At 53.0% G+C, this 18,197-nt stretch overlaps 1 long non-coding RNA gene and 1 pseudogene across 47 annotated transcripts in view; both read left to right on the forward strand.

The window, feature by feature from the left end:
• The window catches only part of LOC102895780, a 659,008-nt gene that overhangs the window by 77,105 nt on the left and 563,706 nt on the right, over positions 1 to 18,197 (forward strand). The gene's annotated exons all lie outside the window — the stretch shown is intronic.
• On the forward strand, positions 13,785 to 13,900 carry LOC112469227 (annotated as a pseudogene).

The following is an 18,197-nucleotide window of genomic DNA, read 5'->3' on the forward strand; positions in this document are numbered from 1 at the left end:
TGAGCTGGTGGTCTCTGGCGGAATCAGACCAGTCAATAGTAGAGAAGAGGAAGAAAAGATGGTGACCCACTGGCCAAATCAAAGGAAAGTGATTTAAAAGTCAAAAAAATTCTATGAGGCCTTGGGAAAATGAACGAAGCCCTGAAAGGCCTTTTTAATGATGAGGTGTGAAGTTTTGATTTTGTGAGAGAATGTGAGCAAAGAAAAGCCTGGGCATTAGATTCCTTCTTTGGCTCAACACTTGTAGCCTGGTTTAAAATGACGAGCTCCAATTTAAATATAAGACAGACATGTTTTATATTTATAATTTACGTATTATGCATTTATAACATAAATAAAGGATAAATTATTTATGAATAGAAAATATTTCATATTTATCATTCTTTCTTTTTTCAAGGTAAAATCTTCCTGAGGAGGGTTAGCACAAGTGACGTGAGTGGCCCAAGGTCACAGCCACATGAGGGGTAGAGCTGGGCATCGGAAGCAGGGGGTGGCAGTGTGTGTTTTCAAGGTAAAACGCCTCCCCGCCCCCCGCCATGGCACATACATACCTGACTTACCCTCCATATCTGGACCTTATCCTAAGTGGCTTCGAGTGGCATTTTCCCCGGGCGCGTGCCAGGTCCCTGGGCTTCGCTCCCCTCTCCCCGGCCTTATCTGGGCCTCTCCAGGCTCCCTCCGTCTCTCCGTCTCTGCACTCACCAGGGATTCCTTTCTGGGTTTGGCACACCGTGCACAGAGAACCCCTGGGAAACGAGACTTTGCCTGTTTATCTGTGTCCTCTAGCTCCGTGCCATGCACACAGCAGGAAGAAGGGAGGGCCCATGGGCCAGGGCGGGGCCTCTCATCCTTACTTCTGGGCCCCCCCTCTGCCTTTGCTTCGGGACCTACCTGGTGAAAACAGAGGGGCGGGGCTTCCTCTGGTGAGTGAGGGGAGCTGCGTGGAGCTTCTGGTGCAGCAGACAGTGCAGTTTCCTGAGCCGTAGCTACTTAGAGGTATCCCAGCCCCAAAAGGAGTCGTGGGGTTCCCGGGAGAAGCATTAGAGGCCACCTCCCCACGTGCAGTTTACCAACAGCAGTTTTGGGCAGCGTTTTGTAGTTTACAGAGAACCTTTCCTCACTTTGTCTTGTTTCTTCTCATTTGCTGATTAAGCCACCGAGGAGGACTGGGTCAAGTGACCGGAATTGCCAGTGGTCACAGCTGAATGAGAATCTAGCTAGGAATCGGAAGCGGGTGGCGGTCACCTTCATCATCGCGGTAATAACGGCACGTGGTGCTAGGTGCTCCAAGAGCGCCATCTTACTTACTCACAAGCAACTCCGTGAAGCAAGTGGGCCTTTCAGTTGCCTTTTACAGTGGGGGAAACTGAGGCCGAGAATATTGAAGCTGGGATGTGAGGCCTGAGAGTTGGGCCCCAAGGTTCACCCTCGGTGTCTGGCGTTCAGGTTGGGGCCTGTCACCGGCATGCCGGGACAAGCACGAGGAGGGCGATTTGCGGGGCAGGCTGGGGGGCGGGGCCCGGAAGGCATCACCCCCCCATCTACTTGTGTGCCTCTCGCTGCCTCAGTTTGGAGGCCCCCTCCTTTCTCTAGGGTGGGGTCCCTGAAGGAAGGCCTCCCCCTACAGCACCCCGCTTTCTTAGTAAGCCCTCACAGTGCATTAAGAGTGATGAGACCTGAGCCTTTCGGTGAAACGGGCTACTTTGTCTTGTTCTGTGGGTGTGGGCACGAGGAGACTAAACACTGGAGGCCCCTCCAACCTGCAGGCACAGCGAGGAGGAGGAAGCAGCCGGCTGGAGACAGGCGGGGAAGGTGAGGCCAGGGTCCTGGTAACTGTCAGGCGCCTGTTGGAGGTGCTTCCCTGTGCTGTATAATCAGCCGTCACTTCAGTGGTCCCCCATCAGGCTGCGCAAGTACGGGTTGAACATTAAACAAACAGTGACTGCTTTATAAATATTTAACTCCCACTGTTTAGGAACTGCTCCGGGCAGGAGACAAAATAAGTTTCTGCCTGTCCGCTGTGTGGCCCCTCTGTCGTGGTGGCCGACGGCAAGGCGTTTGTGGGTGGGGGGCCAGAAGCTCTTCTGAAAACCTTCGGCTTTCCACTGGTGGGGTCCTCCCTCTTTTGGGGTGTGTTTGGGGACACAGCTCTGTGCGTGCGTGGAGTTGTCCATACTGAGCACACTGTGTTCTAGAAGCCTCCAGTGAACATTTCTGTGCAGTGGCTGGGGTTCATCATGGGTTGTGCCATTTTCCTCCCTTCAGATGACAGCAAAACTCTTTCTTTTTACTTCTAAATAACAGCTTGATCGAGATGTAATTCACGTACCCTACAAGTCATCCATTTAAAGTTTACAATTCTGTCGTTTTAATGTATTTGTGGAATTGTGTGCAACTATCACTGCTGTCCATTTAAGAAATTTTTTGTCACTCCCCAAAAGAAACCCCATATCCATTATTTCCCCATACTCCCCCAGCCCTAGGAAACCGCTAATCTACTTTCCGTGTCTGTGGATCTGTTTATTCTGTTTATTCTGGACGTTTCACATAAGAGTCATCATACTATATGTGGCTTATTTCACTTAGCACAAGGTTTCTAAGTTTCATCCATCAAGCTTGTAGCATGTATTGAAACTTATTCCTTTTTATGGCGGAATAATATTCCATTGTATGGATAGACCCTGTTTTGTTTATCCATTCATCCACTGATAGACATGGGGAGACAGCAAAACTCCTTAGTTGACAAATCAAGCTGTGGCTGATCCAGTATCGTGTGATTAAGGCAAAACCCTCTCACAAATGAGAGTCCCCACCATTCTGGGAAAGGTATAGAAGGTTAACTTTAAGCACGTGGTGGAGGTTAATACGTGTATAGCTGACAAGCTACTTAGCTATTATTTAGCACTAACTGTATGCGTACACTGTAGGAGACCCATGTGGGTGGCAGGCAGTTTGTTGAAAATATCTGATTGTATAATCTCTCGAAGAGACCAGCACGTTTATCACAGGCTGTCCTGCTGGATGTTTTTGGGCGGGAGAACAAATTTGAGTTTTTGGTCCATTTCATCTGATCTCACGTGCTGACTCTCTTTAGGGGAAGGGGGCAGAGGACAGAGTGACTCCACGGTGCCCTGCTTGTTTCATCTCCCACAAGACGAGAGTCTCTGTCCGTCAGCTGTGTCTCCAGGGTAGTGCTTTTCCCACCCTCTGTGTCCTCTGTGTCCCTCATGGTCCCAGATGTTCCCAGCACTCATTTGAGCGGCTGACTCAGGCCTGGCCCCGTCTCTGGCTTTGGCAGCCTGACTTTGCAGGAAATGTTAGAAAATGGTCAACCCCCCCCCAGTCATCGATTATGACTAATCGTAGTGGATGCTGTCTTTGCCTGGCCTGAGGGCCCCATTACTGGACAAGCACACTCACCACCAGCTGCTAAAGTTGATGGAGCCCCCCTCCCCTTCTCTGGAGCTTTACTGCCTCATCCAGGAAGTTGCTCACCGCCCCCTGCCCACCCCGCCAAGCCTCCGCTGACTCAGGGGGTTCAAAAGGCCAGCCCCCTCGCTTCCAAGTGGGGTGTACTTTCTGGTGTCATTCGTGTGCCAGAGCTCCCGTGGGGATCGTGAGATCGGGCTGGGGCAGGTGTCCAGCTGGGACCATGTCCTTGCTGAACCCCTTCCTTGCCTGTCCTGTGTCCCTCCCTCCCTTTCTCCTGAACGGACTTCCCCAAAATTATGTAAACAAGAATTCCCACTGCGTATAGGGAGCATAGCCTAAGACACTGTCCGGTAATAAGTCCCTTTCCTGGGTCCCCTCTGTTGACGTTTAGTCTTGGATGTTCTCTGCTCCAGCTTCCTGGCTTGACCTGCTGGGTGTTTTGTTTTGTTGGTTTTGATTTCAAAGTCTTTTCAGGCTAATGGGACATTCAGAAAGGTCTGCGTTGAATCATAGTCCTGGCGTGGTTCCCTGTCTTCCTCCCCTCCCACTCTCTCTATTTCCTTTCCTCCCTCCCTTCCTCCCTCCCTTCATCCCCCAGGAGCACCCTCAGCGGAAAGGAAGAAGACTCGGAAAGGCAAATGGGAGGTTCACAAGCCTCGGTACCAGACAGCCCTGGGGTCGAGTCCAAGCCCTGCCACTCAGTAACCCAGAGACCAGCCATCGTGACTTGTCTGGACTGGTAATCTCTGCTTCGAAGATCAGGACCACTCGGGTGGCTGATGTAGTACAGTGACCGGCATCTAGCCGGTGCTCCGTACTGAGAGTCTGCGAACACATCCCTAAGGACCCCTAGACCCCCTCACCCACTTAGGGCTTCAGCCTTGGCAGCCAGTTAATCATCATCCACCCAGACCCTTTTGGGGTCTTCAGTGTGTACTTTCTTTCTGGGTTGCTCTTCCTTTTCTCTCTGAGCCCCATTGAAGGCAATGTTCAAATGCCACCTCCTCCCAGAAGCCCTCTTGGGTGCCCGAAGGGCAGGATCATAGCAGGAGTTGCTGGGTGGTATAGAATCTGTAGGGTTCACATCACTGAATTCATGAACATGCAGTGCGTGTGGAGCGTATGAAATAGGAGAGTCTGTCTGGAGTCAGACAGCTGAGCATTGGGATCCTGCCCCGTTCCCCATTAACTGCGTGACCCGGGGCCAGGAAGCTGTGTTGACTGCCCCTGCATGGACCCCATGCACATGATAGGTGCTCTCTCAGCAGTGGTGCCGTGATACCTGGCACTTCTGAACTGGCAGTTGGAAGACTGCAGATAATGGAACAAGCACGTGAATTTAAGTAGACGCAGAGCTGTGTGAGTTAACACCAAGCTAAGGAGTACACACTTTGTAAAGGTTTTGTGTGGGTTGGTGGGAGAGATGGGCTGTCACCCCTCTGGTAACCTTATAGGCCATCTCTGGCAGCCTATCCTCCACGTGCTTCCCCAGAGCTTGGGCCCAGACAGCTGAGTTAAAGTGGGGACAGACCGGACCATCATGTCCCTAAAAGTCGGGGCCGGGGCTTGATTCTGAAATGTGACCGTCGCATTCAAGGATCAGCCGTGGAAGGGTCCACGTTAACCACGGCACCCACTGCTGTCCCCTGAGGCGGCGCCGTGGGCAAGCGGGAGGCAATGGGCACCTCCAGCCTTCCATTTCCCTCGGGCCTGCCTCTGTCTCTGGTGCTCCCTTTCGTCCCTTTGAAGGGACACAGTGCTGCTCATAGCCTGGCCCGCTGCGGTGGCTGCGGACAGGGGTGGAGAATAAGCCTGTGTCCGAGGCAGCCCTCCAAATCCAGCAGGGCTGGGCTGACCTTTAAATAGACGGGCTCCGGGCCACTCAGTTCCTGGAAGTTTGAAGAAAGTCGGCCTTTCAAGTGATGCGACTTCCAACCTCAGGAAAGATCCCTGTGTTTGCAGAAGCCGTAATTGCTGCTTTTGCACTCTATCATATGTGGCCGTGCAGCCGGGGGGAGCCGGCATGCCAGAGTTAGGAGGGGAAAATCCTCAAGTATTTTAATATCCCCCTTCTTAGAAGCAAGATAAACATACGTATTGTACTTTGCGACAGAGATGGGGGATGGGAGAGGGAGGGCCTGGCACTGCATGAAAGGTCTTTTTAAGCTAAACTCTGAGGTTTTAATTAAAAAAAAAAATTTTTTTTTTAAAAAAAATTATTTGTAAGCAAAGCTGGTATGAGTGAACGATGCCAGCATCTCCTCGGCTGTGTAGGAAGCATAGTCTCTCGCTGAGTTATCAATCACGCTCCACCGTTGTCCCTTGCCTGATGAGAAATGACCGGGTGACAGTTGTCATCACAGTTGACCTAGATGCATTGCTTTTGTCTAGGAGACCTTGCTGCTAACTCTTGCTTTGTAATTATGCCAAAAAAAAAAAAAGAAGTTAATGAAGTTGCATAACATGGAACAATCAGACAAACCCAAGTGGAAGGACATGCTTTAAAATAATTGCCCTGCGATCTTCAGAAGTGTCAAGGTCATGAGAGTTAAGGAACGGCTGAGGAAATGTTCCGGACTGAAGGACAGGGAAGAGGTGTGATGGACAGCCTTATTATGGACAGTCAGTGAGACTCGAATGGGCTGTGGAAACGGGGCGTTGGATGTCAGTTACGTGTCAGCGTCGGCATCCTCGGTTTCATGATGTCGTACACCTGAAGCTAATATGATGTTATAGTGTCAATTATACCTCAGTTAAAGAGGAACTCTAAACAAGGTAATCTTAACAATAATAAAAGGTGAACTAAGCATCCGATGAAGAGGGGGGAATCCCTTTAGTGGAGGGTAAATCGGACCCGGGTTTGAATTCGGACCCTTTAAACGTGCTTTATAGCCAGAGGACTTAGCCTCTCTGTGCCTCAGTTTCCTCATCTTCCACCATAAAGGGCGTGCGTGTGCGTGAACACGCGTGTGCGTGTGCACGTGTGCTGGAGATGGTGTCGTCCTCGAGCGGCTGTGGTGAGTAGGTGGTGACTCGGTGAGTGTGGGGCCCCGGCCGGCACCTGCAGGATTCTCCATCCCTGGCGCCCGCCCAGGAATGTGCACCCCACATGCTCAGGGCAATGGATGGGTTCACAGAGCCCATGGAGAACCGACTCCCTCCCGGCTTCCTTCTGCCTCGATCGCAGCATCATGGGCCGTGACGTGTCATTGAAATCGGAATGAATTTCAAGGTCTCGTGAAACTCCGCTAGTATCTTCCTACCTCTCCAGCAAGAACTCAGCATTTCTTATTCCCCTGTCTCCCTCCTTGGCTGGCTGCTCCCAGGGAGGTCCGTGACTGTTTTTTTTTTCCTCCCTAAAGTGCCAGGGGGAGGTGACCGCTCTGCTTCTCCTTTGTGCAGACACAAGACCCTGTTCAGACTCTGCTGCAGGCCCCAGGACCCTTCATTGTACTTATTATTTTGCTACCTGCTTTGGGGGAGGGGGGCGGTGCACCATGGTATTTATCCCTGGTTGGCACCCCGCTTGGTACACCATCGAAAGCTTAGTTGGTGTGAAGCACCAGGTGAGTCCGATCCCAGCTTATCCTCAGCAACCTTGGGATTCAGGTACAGGTATTTCCCTGTTTTACAGATAAGGCAGCTGAGGCACAGAGCAGCTGAACAACTTGCCCAGACCACACAGCGGGCAAATGGTGGGGGTGGAGGCCAGTGGCCTGGCTTCCGAGCCCAGGCTTAACCACTGAGAAGCACGGCCACTTGGCAGATGAGAGCTGATCAGAGCTTCTGAGACTCTGAGTCGATTTGACTCTTAGCACTGAGCTAAGCAGGACTCTGGTCCAGACCTCTCTCCACCACCCTAATAAAGCCAGTGTTTACGCAGGGTAGAGGTGCTCGCCAGACACTTTTGCCAATCCCCAAATACGGCCATGGCCAGAATGCAAGGGGGAGCCTGTTCTGTAAGGCCCTCGGCAGGCCCCCAGACAATGCCACTTCCTCGCCTGGCGATGTGTAACTGCCTCACACGGGTTACTCATTTCCTCTGGAAAACTTGGCAGGGCCACTGCGGCCCGTTTCCTCCTCCCGCCACATCCCTGCACTTCCTCTGCCGAATGGTCCACGCTCCCGAGAGGCCACAGCGGGGGCTGGCCTTCGGCTGCAGCCCGTTGGGGCTGTTTATGGGAAGACACGGTAGGAGCAGGGCCTGCGTCCTTGTTGGGAGTGCCTTGGGCTCACAGCCCACGTGTCGAAATTCCAGCGGCAAGTTGGGGTCCAGCCACAGGTGTTAGCAGATGGGGGGTGCAGGTGGGCAGCTCAGGCCATGTTTCACACTACCCCCATTCCTAACAGGTGTGCGCAGCACTGCACATCTGATGCAGGTACCTCCTTCCTCCTGGCAGGGGGATTAATGGAGGGATGAGGAGGAGCTGGATCATCTCTCCCAAGGGGTGGGAACAATGTAAGACATGCAAAAACTTTTGTCACGGGCGTCCTCTTTCTGTCCTGTTTGTAAGACTTCAAAGGTGAGTGCCAGAGGGAATCATCTCTGTTTCCTCTGCTCCCAGCACCAGCGTCATCAGCCTCCTCACAGAAGAGGCTGAGCCCCAGGCCGCTCTGGCCATGTGGACTCCGATGCAGTTTGTGCAGATGACTGGTCTGCAGACAACTACCTGATGCATACAAGCTGCAGCTTTGCTAGCTGCATCTGAGTTCCCTTTTCATTGTCAGTGTTAAACAGCCACATACACATTTTTATCTCGATAAGCACATGCATTCATAGCTACACGCCCAGATATGACACACGTGGCACATATACACACATATGTGTATATGCATGTATACCCCCAGTGCACGTGGGGTATTGTGCTAAGTTACCCACACATTTGCACATTAATTTTTCTGTTTACCAAAGGTTGTCAGGAGTCGGCGATGTATTTATAACTCTGCGGACCCTAATGAACAGATCTTTTCAAGGATTATCTTTCCAACAATCTTGGAGGTTGATATTATTATTCTCATTTTATAGATGGGACTGCATCCATTGTGTAACTCAATGTCACTAGTGTTTATTAAGTGCCTCTGCGTGCTGGGCACTACCGAGACCTGAGTTTAGAGAGAAGACAGCCCTGCTCCCAGGTCTCACATGGAGAGAGACACCAGTCCCTTGGCAGAGCGCTCTGGGGAGCAGAGACCTCCTGTGTGTGGGGTGGCTGGTGCCATCATGCCAGGTGGGCCAGAGAGCAGCCTTCCTGGGTTTGGTGGGGCCAGATGCTGGAGACATTTGCCGGGTGTGTTGTCACCCCAAGACTGAGGGGTTCTGCTTTCATTTGTTTGCTGCTCTCTCAGCCTAGTGGTGTTTCCAGCACAGCCTAAGATCCCGGGCTCGGGAGAGAGGCAGAGCTGGGTGCGAATCCTACCTCCCTGACTTTCTAGATGAGTGACCTCAGTCATGCTTGTTCGTTTTCTGTAAATCCTGGGCTCTTCATCTGCGAATTGATTATCTGTGTCTCATGAGTTAAGAGGATCAGTTGAGATGGGCATGTGAAGGGGCCGGGCCAGAGCAGCGCTCAGTCAGGTGTGAGTGTCCTGATGTTGTCCAGTCACCACCTCAGTTGCCAGACTAAGATCCGGCTACACGACATTGAGCCTCTCTGCTGCGCTGTGGCGGGTCTCCTCTGCTCCAGTCTGGGCATCTGCTGAACGTGACTGAGAAGGTGTCGTTCGTATTTGCAAAGGCGCAGAGAAGCGGTAGTCTCCTGTTGGACGTTTCACTGAGTGGCGGTAACGGCAAGAAACTCTTTCGGGGACGGGATGCTGCTCATGGCGATCATTTAACAAAATTCGATTGAGCACCCATTCTGCCCCAGGTACCTGCCTTTGCAGAGCGCTGTAAACGAGACAGCCCTGTCTTCCTGAGTCCACCAGTCTGATGGGGGTGTGGCGTGGTGCCCACCAAGAGACCGGGCCACCGGAACCCTCCGCTCCGTGCCTGCTCCTCCCCAGGAGGGTCTGGGCCCGGGGAGACTGCAGACTGGCTGCTTCGCCAGCACAGCCTCCTTCGTCTCTGGCTGTGTGTTTACCACTTTCTTTGCTTCCAAACTGGACCGAGAACTTTTCGAGGTTCAGATTTACCTCGAGGTGATGGGGAGGTTCCATTTTTGATGTTCCCCTGTCAGTGACTTACTGGAGAGCCTGGAGCTGAGGTGGCATGGATAGTCATGGATGATTGATGATGGCTCACATGGTCTCCCCTTTGTCACCCCTGGGCCGGATGGGTTTGGGTGAGAACCGCGTTGGACAGCTTTGTTTTGCTCTCGCTGCTGCACCTGGAGGCCGCGGCGTCCAGCCGGGTCATCTAAGTTCTCTCTTCCCTCCAGCCTCTCTGCCCTCGGGAATGAAGGGAACGGCGCAGTCTGCGCGGGCCGGCTCCCCGCAGCCGTGCGTGCCTGACGGTGCTTCTTGCTGCTTTTGCTTCCGAAGGTTAACTTGGCCGTTTTGGAGAGGCCGGGTCAGTCGGTCTGTCCATCCGTCTGTGTGCGTCTCTCTCCCCTCCCCTCCACGCCCATCCACCCATCGCCATGTCTAGTATCTACCACGAGCCGGACCCCGGGGTGGGCACTTTTGTTCACTAGCCCTGAGACGGCCACCGTCCAGAGCGCTGTGCTTATGATCCCTGGTTCTAGAGGAGGAAGTGACGCTTCTGAGGGGCGAGGTGCCTTGTCCCAGGTCACATAGCTGGTAAACGTCAGAGCCGCATTGAAGCCCAGGGGCCCGGCGTGCAGACCAGCAGCGGACGGCAAGGTGTGGGTACAGTGCCGCAGAGCAGGGGTTCCTGGTGCAGGTTCCTTAGACTGGCCGAACTTCAGTGTTCTTACCCGTAAACTGGGATGGTAACGGTCCTTAGCCCCAGGGCGACTGGGCACATATCGAAGTCAGGTCACCGGTAGGGAGTGTGGGACAGGAGCAGCATGCAGCACGTGCTCCGGCGACCTTGGCTGTTATGGTCATCCTGGTTTGACAAGAGCTGGGGTGGCTCACGGGGAGCTTCTGACGTGTCTGGGTGCTGTGGGCCCAGGAAGGGGGCGGCAGCCGGCTGGGTGACGGTGGCGGAGGTCGCAGGGTGCAGGGGTCCTGAGACACACGCCGGCGGGCAGTGCTTTCTGCGGCAGGACGAAGCCCTGACGTGCCCAGACTGGGCCTCTGCTCGGAGCCGGGGCGCTCCCCACCCCGTCGGGCGCCGTGGCTTCTCTTTGATGGTCTTTCTCAGAAATGAGGAAGGCTGTGCCGGGCGTGGCCTCTGACTTCCTATGGCCGCCCGGACGCTGTGCACGGCCGAACCTGGCTCTGAACGTGGCTCGCTGTCGAGTCTGCGTCTCTTTCCGGCCTTTGGCACGGGCCAGGTCCCCACGCCCTGGCCTTGGACACTTCCCCCCGCCCCCAGTGAGTGTCGTCCTCAAAGGCCACAGCTGGCGGTGAGCACAGCCGAGCGCCCGCAGCATCAGGCAGGGCTGCTTCCTCTCCCCCTTCCGTGTGAGTGGGTGGCTCGTGTCACCTTCAAGCGGAGCCTCACCCTGAATGAAGCCTCAGCAGGTCTTTGCTTCACAATCCTGCCTGAGGACAGAGCCTGCTTCGTGACCTGGCTCGGCTCCTGCCTCTGTAGGCCGCTGCCCCATGGAATAGCCTGTGCCCCCTGGACACCCTGCTTGCCTTTGGTTGGATTCTCTAGACGAGGGAACCAGCTCATATACATCCATACACAGGACTTGAGAGAGTTTTGCATAGACAAGAAGTTGCAGATCAGGACAATGACCACTGCTGTCTGACTCCTGTGCCCGATTTAAGTCCAGACCAACTCACTGGCCCAGTGGGGCCGGCAGCCCGCACATCATTTGCTTGGTGATGATCTTTAGTTATGCTGTTCGGTCACTTTGTTATGTGAACGTGCTTGGCCTCTACGAGTAAACTGGAAGCACTGTGGCAGCAGAGGCGTGGGAGCTGGCAAGTCCTGAGTGCAAATCCTGAGGTGCTTAGCCACGCTGTCCGGTGGACTCTTTCTGAGTGCTGGACGAGGTCATTGTAATCGGCGGTTCACACTTGAAGCTCAGAGAGAAAAGATGTTTAATGTTACTCACTGAGGAAGTGACAGAGTGGAATTCAAACCCGGGTGGTTCTGTCACTCCAAATCAGGACCTTTCCTATGCACCGTCCAGTTCGAAGCCCGTTTGGAGATCAGGGCTGCCATTCGGAGCCTCTCGGTTCTTCCTCTCCTGGCTCGTGTCCTGATCTCTCAAGCCCAGCCTCTTTCACGCCAGGCCGAAGCCACTGGAAATCCCTGGCTTTGTAACCTCCTCCCTGGGGTGTTTACAAGGAGCAGACCCGTTTGGAGAATGATCGTGTCTTTGCATAGGGGCAGGTGGGGATCCACTGTTCTCTTGGCCCCACCCCACTCATCATTCCAGAAATGGTACCAGCCTTGGTTTATCAGCTGGGGCTGAGAAGGGATGACAGTGATCAGATGTGATTGAAGTGAAAAATCGCAGTGCTTTCCAAGAAAAGTACGTGACTGCACATGGCATCAGGCCCCTGGCGAGGCCCCGTACAGAGATGGAGAAGCCTGAATCACATCGTGTTTCTTCCTGGCCAAAGGTGAAGCTTCCTCATTTCCAAGGGCTCTATCTGTCCCACACTGCTCAAGGGCAGCTACTCGAGATGAAGGAGAGGTGCCCCAGAGTTCGGAGAGCCTTGAGATGTGAACTCAGGGGCTTACCCTGTGGTTATATCCTGTAGCTCCCAAAATATATGTCATTGCGTTGTAGAACCCACCTTCCAGCTTACAGAGAGTGCTCCTGTTTGTGAACTCAGGGGCTTACCCTGTGGTTATATCCCGTAGCTCCCAAAATATGTCATTGCATAGCAGAACCCACCTTCCAGCTTACAGAGAGTGCTCCTGTGTGGTATCTCCCTTGAGCAGTTCCTCCTCGTGGTGAGGTAGGCAGTTGATGGGTGGGGAAACTGAGGCTGGGTGGGATTCGGTGACTCGAGGACGTGGGATGGCGTGGAAGCCCCTCCTCTTTTCAGGTGTTTCGTTTCCCCGTCGGTGAGGGAGGATCGGCTGGTCGGTGGGGTTGTACTTCTTGCTTCGTCTTTGTCTCTGCCAAGCCTTCTCGGTTTTGAAGAGGAAAGAGCTGGTCTGTTTCGGCTCCGCGGAGATTCTCCCGCACCTTCCTTCTCGTTTACCACATGCGTTCGGAGTGCCCTGTTACAGGGGTGGGGACCAGCACCGCGGATCTGCACCCTCATCTGCGATGGAAGGTGCAGCAGCAGCCGGCACCCATGCTTCATGGACAGGGAAGACGGAGGAAAGGACAGAGGTGGACGGAGGTGGCCCATGGGGCAGGTTGGCTGGAGAAAGGCCACGTTCAGAGGCGTCAGGCTGAGCCACGTGGGGGCCTAGCACGCAGTGCTCTGCAAAGCCTGCTGGAGGTTCCCAGGGCACGTAGAGTCATAGAGTCGAGTCATAGAGTCATAGGGTCGTAGCTGACCACACTTCAGGGAGCTTTGTCTCAAGGCGCCTGGGGACACACCAGCCATTGTGATGGCTCTCGCTTTGAGCTGCACGGCAGGTGGCCCTCTCGGTGTTTGCATTCTATCACTTAGGGACTCCGAGGTTTGGAGACATCGAATGGCTTGCCCAAGGACGTGTGCTAATAAGAGATGGCGGAGACTGGCTCAGGGCCAAGGTGAAGGGTCTGTACGTTTCCCACACACTTCCCAGATCTGGAGGGGTGGGGTGGGGGAGCAGGAGGAAAGGAGGAAGGAGAGCTTAGCTTTTCTTTTTCTTTCCTCCTTTCTTTCTTTTTCTTTTTTTTTTTTTTAGGGAAGTCCAAGGTCACATACGCGCTGGAACCACTGTTTTTCACCTCTCCCTCCGCCTCCCTGGGGGTGATTTTCAAAATATTTAGACCAGAGTAATTGGGATGTGTGGCGCCAGGGTCCAGGAGCCTCCTGGCTATGCCAGCCTGGCCCTGCCTTTTGTGGAGGTCTGGGGTGGGGATGGGGGTGTGTGGCTCCAGGGGACAGGCCCAGATAGTGGGATAAGGGTTGTCCTCTTGGGGAAAGCAGCTCCTTATCAACGGCTGTGAAAGATGTCAGTCTCTCTGGGCTCATATTTTTACTGCCATCATCCAGGCTCCGGAAGAACAGAAATTCCCCCTTAGTTTTCCTGAGACAAATTGCAATTGTACTATTTTCTATTTTTATTCTTTTTAAAAATTTTTTAATTTTTAATTTATCTTTATTTTTATTCTTTTAAAAAAAGTCAATTTCAGTTATTTAAAATAATAATATATCGAGTCTGTGGCCATGCCACCCTGAACAAGCCCGATGTCTGATCTCGGAAGCTAAGCAGGGACAGGGCTGGTTAGTACTTGGATGGGAGACCACCTAGGAAGACCAGGTGCTGTAGGCGTAAGAAATAAAGGACTGTAAGCTGACAAGGTTCTTGCAATCTGTGAAGTCAACCAAGGGTTGCCTCACCTAAAAATAAATAAATAAATAAAAAAGAAAAGAAAATAATAATGTATTTAAAAAAAAATCAAACTCCCAGGAGGTAAGTCCGAATGCATTGCCTCTGGGAACTTGATTTAGCATTGTTCTTCCATGAGACAGTACAGCAGAGTGGTGGGCCCATAGGTCCCCGGAGCCCGCCTGCTGCCCTCAGGTCCTGGCTGTCCCCTTGCTGGCTGTGTGGCCTGAGGCACTGTGATTCATCTTCTCCTCTGTCCCCTGAGTGTGGCTACGATTGCCATAGAGCCTTAGTTTTCTATGGCTGCCATAACGAGTTACCACAAACTTAGTGCTTGCGCAACACAAATTCATTACTGTGCAGTTCTGTAGGTCAGAAGCCTGACCCACATCTCCCTGGGCTAAGATCAAGGTGCCCGCAGGCTGTGTTCCTCTAGAGGCTCTAGAGGAGGGCCGGTTTCCTTGGTGGTGCCACTCGTTGGCAGAATTTGTTCCTTGTGGTTGCAGGACTGAGGTTCCCACTTCCTTGTTGGCTGCCGGCTGCGATCTCTATCTGGTTTCTAGAGGCTGCTCACACTCCTTGGCTGGCAGCTTCCTCCCTCAATGATCACATCTCCTAGTGGCAGGTCTAGTCCCTTTCATGCTTCCAATCTCCTTATCTCTCTGTTCCCAGCCCGGAAAGGTTCTTTGATCTTACAGACTAGTGTGATGAGGTGAGGCTCACCCTGGCAATCTAGAATGATCCTCACCTCAAGGTCCTTAACTCAGTCACATCTGCAAAGTTCCCTGTGTGTGGGAGATAACATATAACAGGGTCTGGGAATTAGGATGTTGGTCGGTCTCTCTCTCTCTCTCTCTCTCTCTCTCTCCGTGTGTGGGAGATAACATATAACAGGCTCTGGGAATTAGGACGTTGGTCGGTCTCTCTCTCTCTCTCTCTCTCTCTTTTATTTTTTTTTGGAGGAAGGGATAATTCTGCCCACCATACCTTAAGGGTTGCTGTGAGGATTAAGGTAATTGATACATGTAAGGTGCTTAAAATATTAGGTCCAACCCTATGAAATTGTCAGCATTCAGCTGTTGATTTGTAAAAGGTCGGTCTGATAGCGTCTAGCCTGTCATAAATCCTCGGCGGATGTTCACCGTCATCATTCTGGTGGTGGAAACAGCGTGCTTTATTTAGCCAGTTCACTAGTGTCCTGGTTCCCTATTGTTGGGTATTAGTTTTTAAAAGTCACTAATATTGTTATTTTGGCATTATAACGTCTATGTGAACATCCCGATACACCTCTTGATGATCATGTTTTCGCAAACCGTGGTCTCAGGATTTTGAGGAGCGTGCGTTTCCTCTTTTCTCTCTGCCGTGCTTCTTCCTGCCACGCTCCATCCATGGCTCCTACCTCAGCCTCCGGCTGGCCCAGAAGGGCCCCCTTCGAGTGCCAGCTCGGGGTCCTTGAGCCCCTGTTTGGGGATCAGTCTCTTCCCAAGGGCAGCCTGAGTCCCACGTTCCCGCACCCACAGACTTTCGGCTGCTCCTGGAATGTGCTTCTGTGTCCCCAACTCTGCAAATCCCTGAGTGTGGTTCTTAATAGACTTACACAGATAGGCTTAGGCCGGACACTTTCGCCCGTCAGCTTCTACCATTTGCGAGGCCTCATCTCTGTTTATGGATGTGGGTGGAATCTCTGAGAATTTGCACAATCTGCCTAAAGCGGTCGAGCTGGCTTCTCAACTCAGGTTTGTCTGCCTGTGACTAAAGGAAAGGATTCAGATGCAGTTCTGTTTTGCTACCCATAACTACTTCTCATTAATACTTCCTCTCTTGCATGTGAGTACTCAGCAAGCGAGGGAACCTACCTAATTTACATCTTTGTGCATCGAAGCTGATGTCACTCACCTGCTCCCCTAAGACTCAATAACTGTGCTCATGGTGTGCGTGGTTACCCATTCCACAGGTAGTGAAACTGAGGCCCAGATGCGTACAGGGTTTTCTTGAGGTCAGAGCATGTATTAGTGACCAGGTTCAGTGATAGTGACCTGGCGACAAGTTTGCAGCAGAGCTGGGTTCAAACTCTAACTCGTCTTACCTTGTGGTGCTTCTGTGGCCGATCACTTCGAGTTTCAGGGCCTCCGGCTTCGTCACCTTTCTCTGGGGAAGGGCTGGTGGGACTGAATCCTGTTCTGAAGCTGTCATTGGTTCTCCTACTTTAGCTACTGTGCAGGTGGCCACTGTCCTGGAGTGGCTCTGGAGGACACTAGGACAGAGCTGCTGAGCCTGACAGTGAGATCTGTAAGCTGACATTTTACCTGTGGTTATTACTCTCGGGAACTGGGCCTGACTCGGGGCCTCCTGTCAGCTCAGTGACCTGTCTTCCCAGCTCTCGTTTTATTCTGTCTGAAGCCTCTGTTCTGAGGTTCCGAAGGAAGAGAAAGTGCTATCGTGGGGCCTTGGGCCTGAAGTCCTGGACACGTCCCTGGAATAAAAGGCCAATGGCCTTCCCAACCCACCCAGTGGCTCTGCACCATGCCGCATGTTCCCCTGGGAAGAAGGCAGTTGAGTCTTTCATTTCACAGAAAGGGTCCCTTCCATGGGCACCACCCCCAGACCCAGCCCAGGGTCTGACACACGGGAAGGCTCTCGACAGCACGTAGGGAGCCAGTGACTGTCTCACGCAGGTCTAGCTTCTGGCCAGTTCGGGGAGGCTTCAGTGGGGATGCTAGCACAGGGATGGTCCGTTAGGCTGTCGTGCTGATGAGTAGATGCTGTTTTATTAAGACTGTTGTGCTGATGAGTAGATGCTATTTTATTAAGCCGTAGAGAAGTTCTTCCTGTATGAAATAAAGACCATGGAGGAGCTGAGAAGGCAAGTGCAGGGTCAAGTGCAGGGTCTAGGGCAGGGTCAAGTGCAGGGTCTAGGGCAGAGTCAAGTGCAGGGTCTAGGGCAGGGTCACGTGCAGGGTCTAGGGCAGGGTCAAGTGCAGGGTCTAGCGCAGGGCTTCTCAGCGTTGCACCGGGTGGTTGGGTCACAGTAGGGCTGTCCTGCGCACCGTAGGGTGTTTGCAGCATCCCTGGGCTGTACCCACTAGATGCCGGCCGCCCAACCTGGCCCCCAGGTGTGCTAACCAAAACGTTTCCAGACGTCACCAAATGTTCCCTTGGTGGGGAGGCAAAGTCATCCTTTGCTGATTGGCCTAGAGAGCTGTCGTGTCACCCCAGCTGGTCCCCTTGACATGGTCTCTTTCCCAGAGACTGAACGCAGAAAAGCTGACAGGCAGCTTGGTTTGGGGAAAAGGATCCTGGATTAAGTGCTGGAAGTGAATTTCATGCCAGAGGCGTAGGATGAGCATTCTTTTGTCTCTTGGCTGTGTGACCTTGAGCACATTGCTCGACGTTTCACTTCGTCCTCCGTAAAAGAGAAAAAGTAACCCCATGCCCTTCGGGACTTTTGTGTCATTAGAGATGAAATGGTCAAGTGCCTCGTATTCTGCAGGCTCTCAATAAAAAGTGAGTGCCGCGCTCAGGACCGGTAATGGAAAGCACATTTGGCTCCCGTGTGAGGCCTTGGACCGTTTTTATGTTTAATTGTAGACAGGGGAATAGTAAGTCTTCAAGATCTCGGCGGTGATGACCGGTGTGGCTTAGAGGCTGAGCACGGGCAGTGGTTCGAAGAGGCGGCAGGTTCCATTTCTGTTTCGGCCAACTTTCTGTCCACGTGGCCATGCTCAGACTTCATAACCTCACCTTATTCTCCTGTGAAATGGGGATGGTAAGAGTCCTGGCTCCCAGGGCACTGGGAGGCGTCAGCGAAAACATGGGCAGAAGCCGCTCGCCATCCTTCTTGTCTCGTTCTCTGTTGGATACTGGACTGTGCCCCTCACCGGCCCTGAGGTGGGTTATCTGGGAAGTTTCCCTGGGAACCGGGTGCTGTCGAGTGGGGAATCTCCCCTCTGGCTCCCCGGGTCCCCACTCCTAAGGCATGGTCCTCACCTGTTCCCGTCATTCTGGTTCAGCTTACCCAAATGGCCGTAGTGGGGAGGGCATAGCTGGTGCCCAGGGGCGGGTGTCTGCACGGGTTGGTCCTCCTCAATCTGGATCTCTCTGCCACAGCAGCCCCGTGTTGGTTGTGGTGATCCGACTTCCATTCTGGGGTATCAGGCTTTCATGAGGGGCAAGGAGGGACCCCACGTGGAGACAAAGGCAGCCCGCTTGTCGCCTGCTGCTGAAGGCCAGGGAGGTGATG

The sequence above is a fragment of the Pteropus alecto genome, unplaced genomic scaffold, assembly GCF_000325575.1.
Source record: "Pteropus alecto unplaced genomic scaffold, ASM32557v1 scaffold238, whole genome shotgun sequence".
NCBI lineage: Eukaryota > Metazoa > Chordata > Mammalia > Chiroptera > Pteropodidae > Pteropus > Pteropus alecto.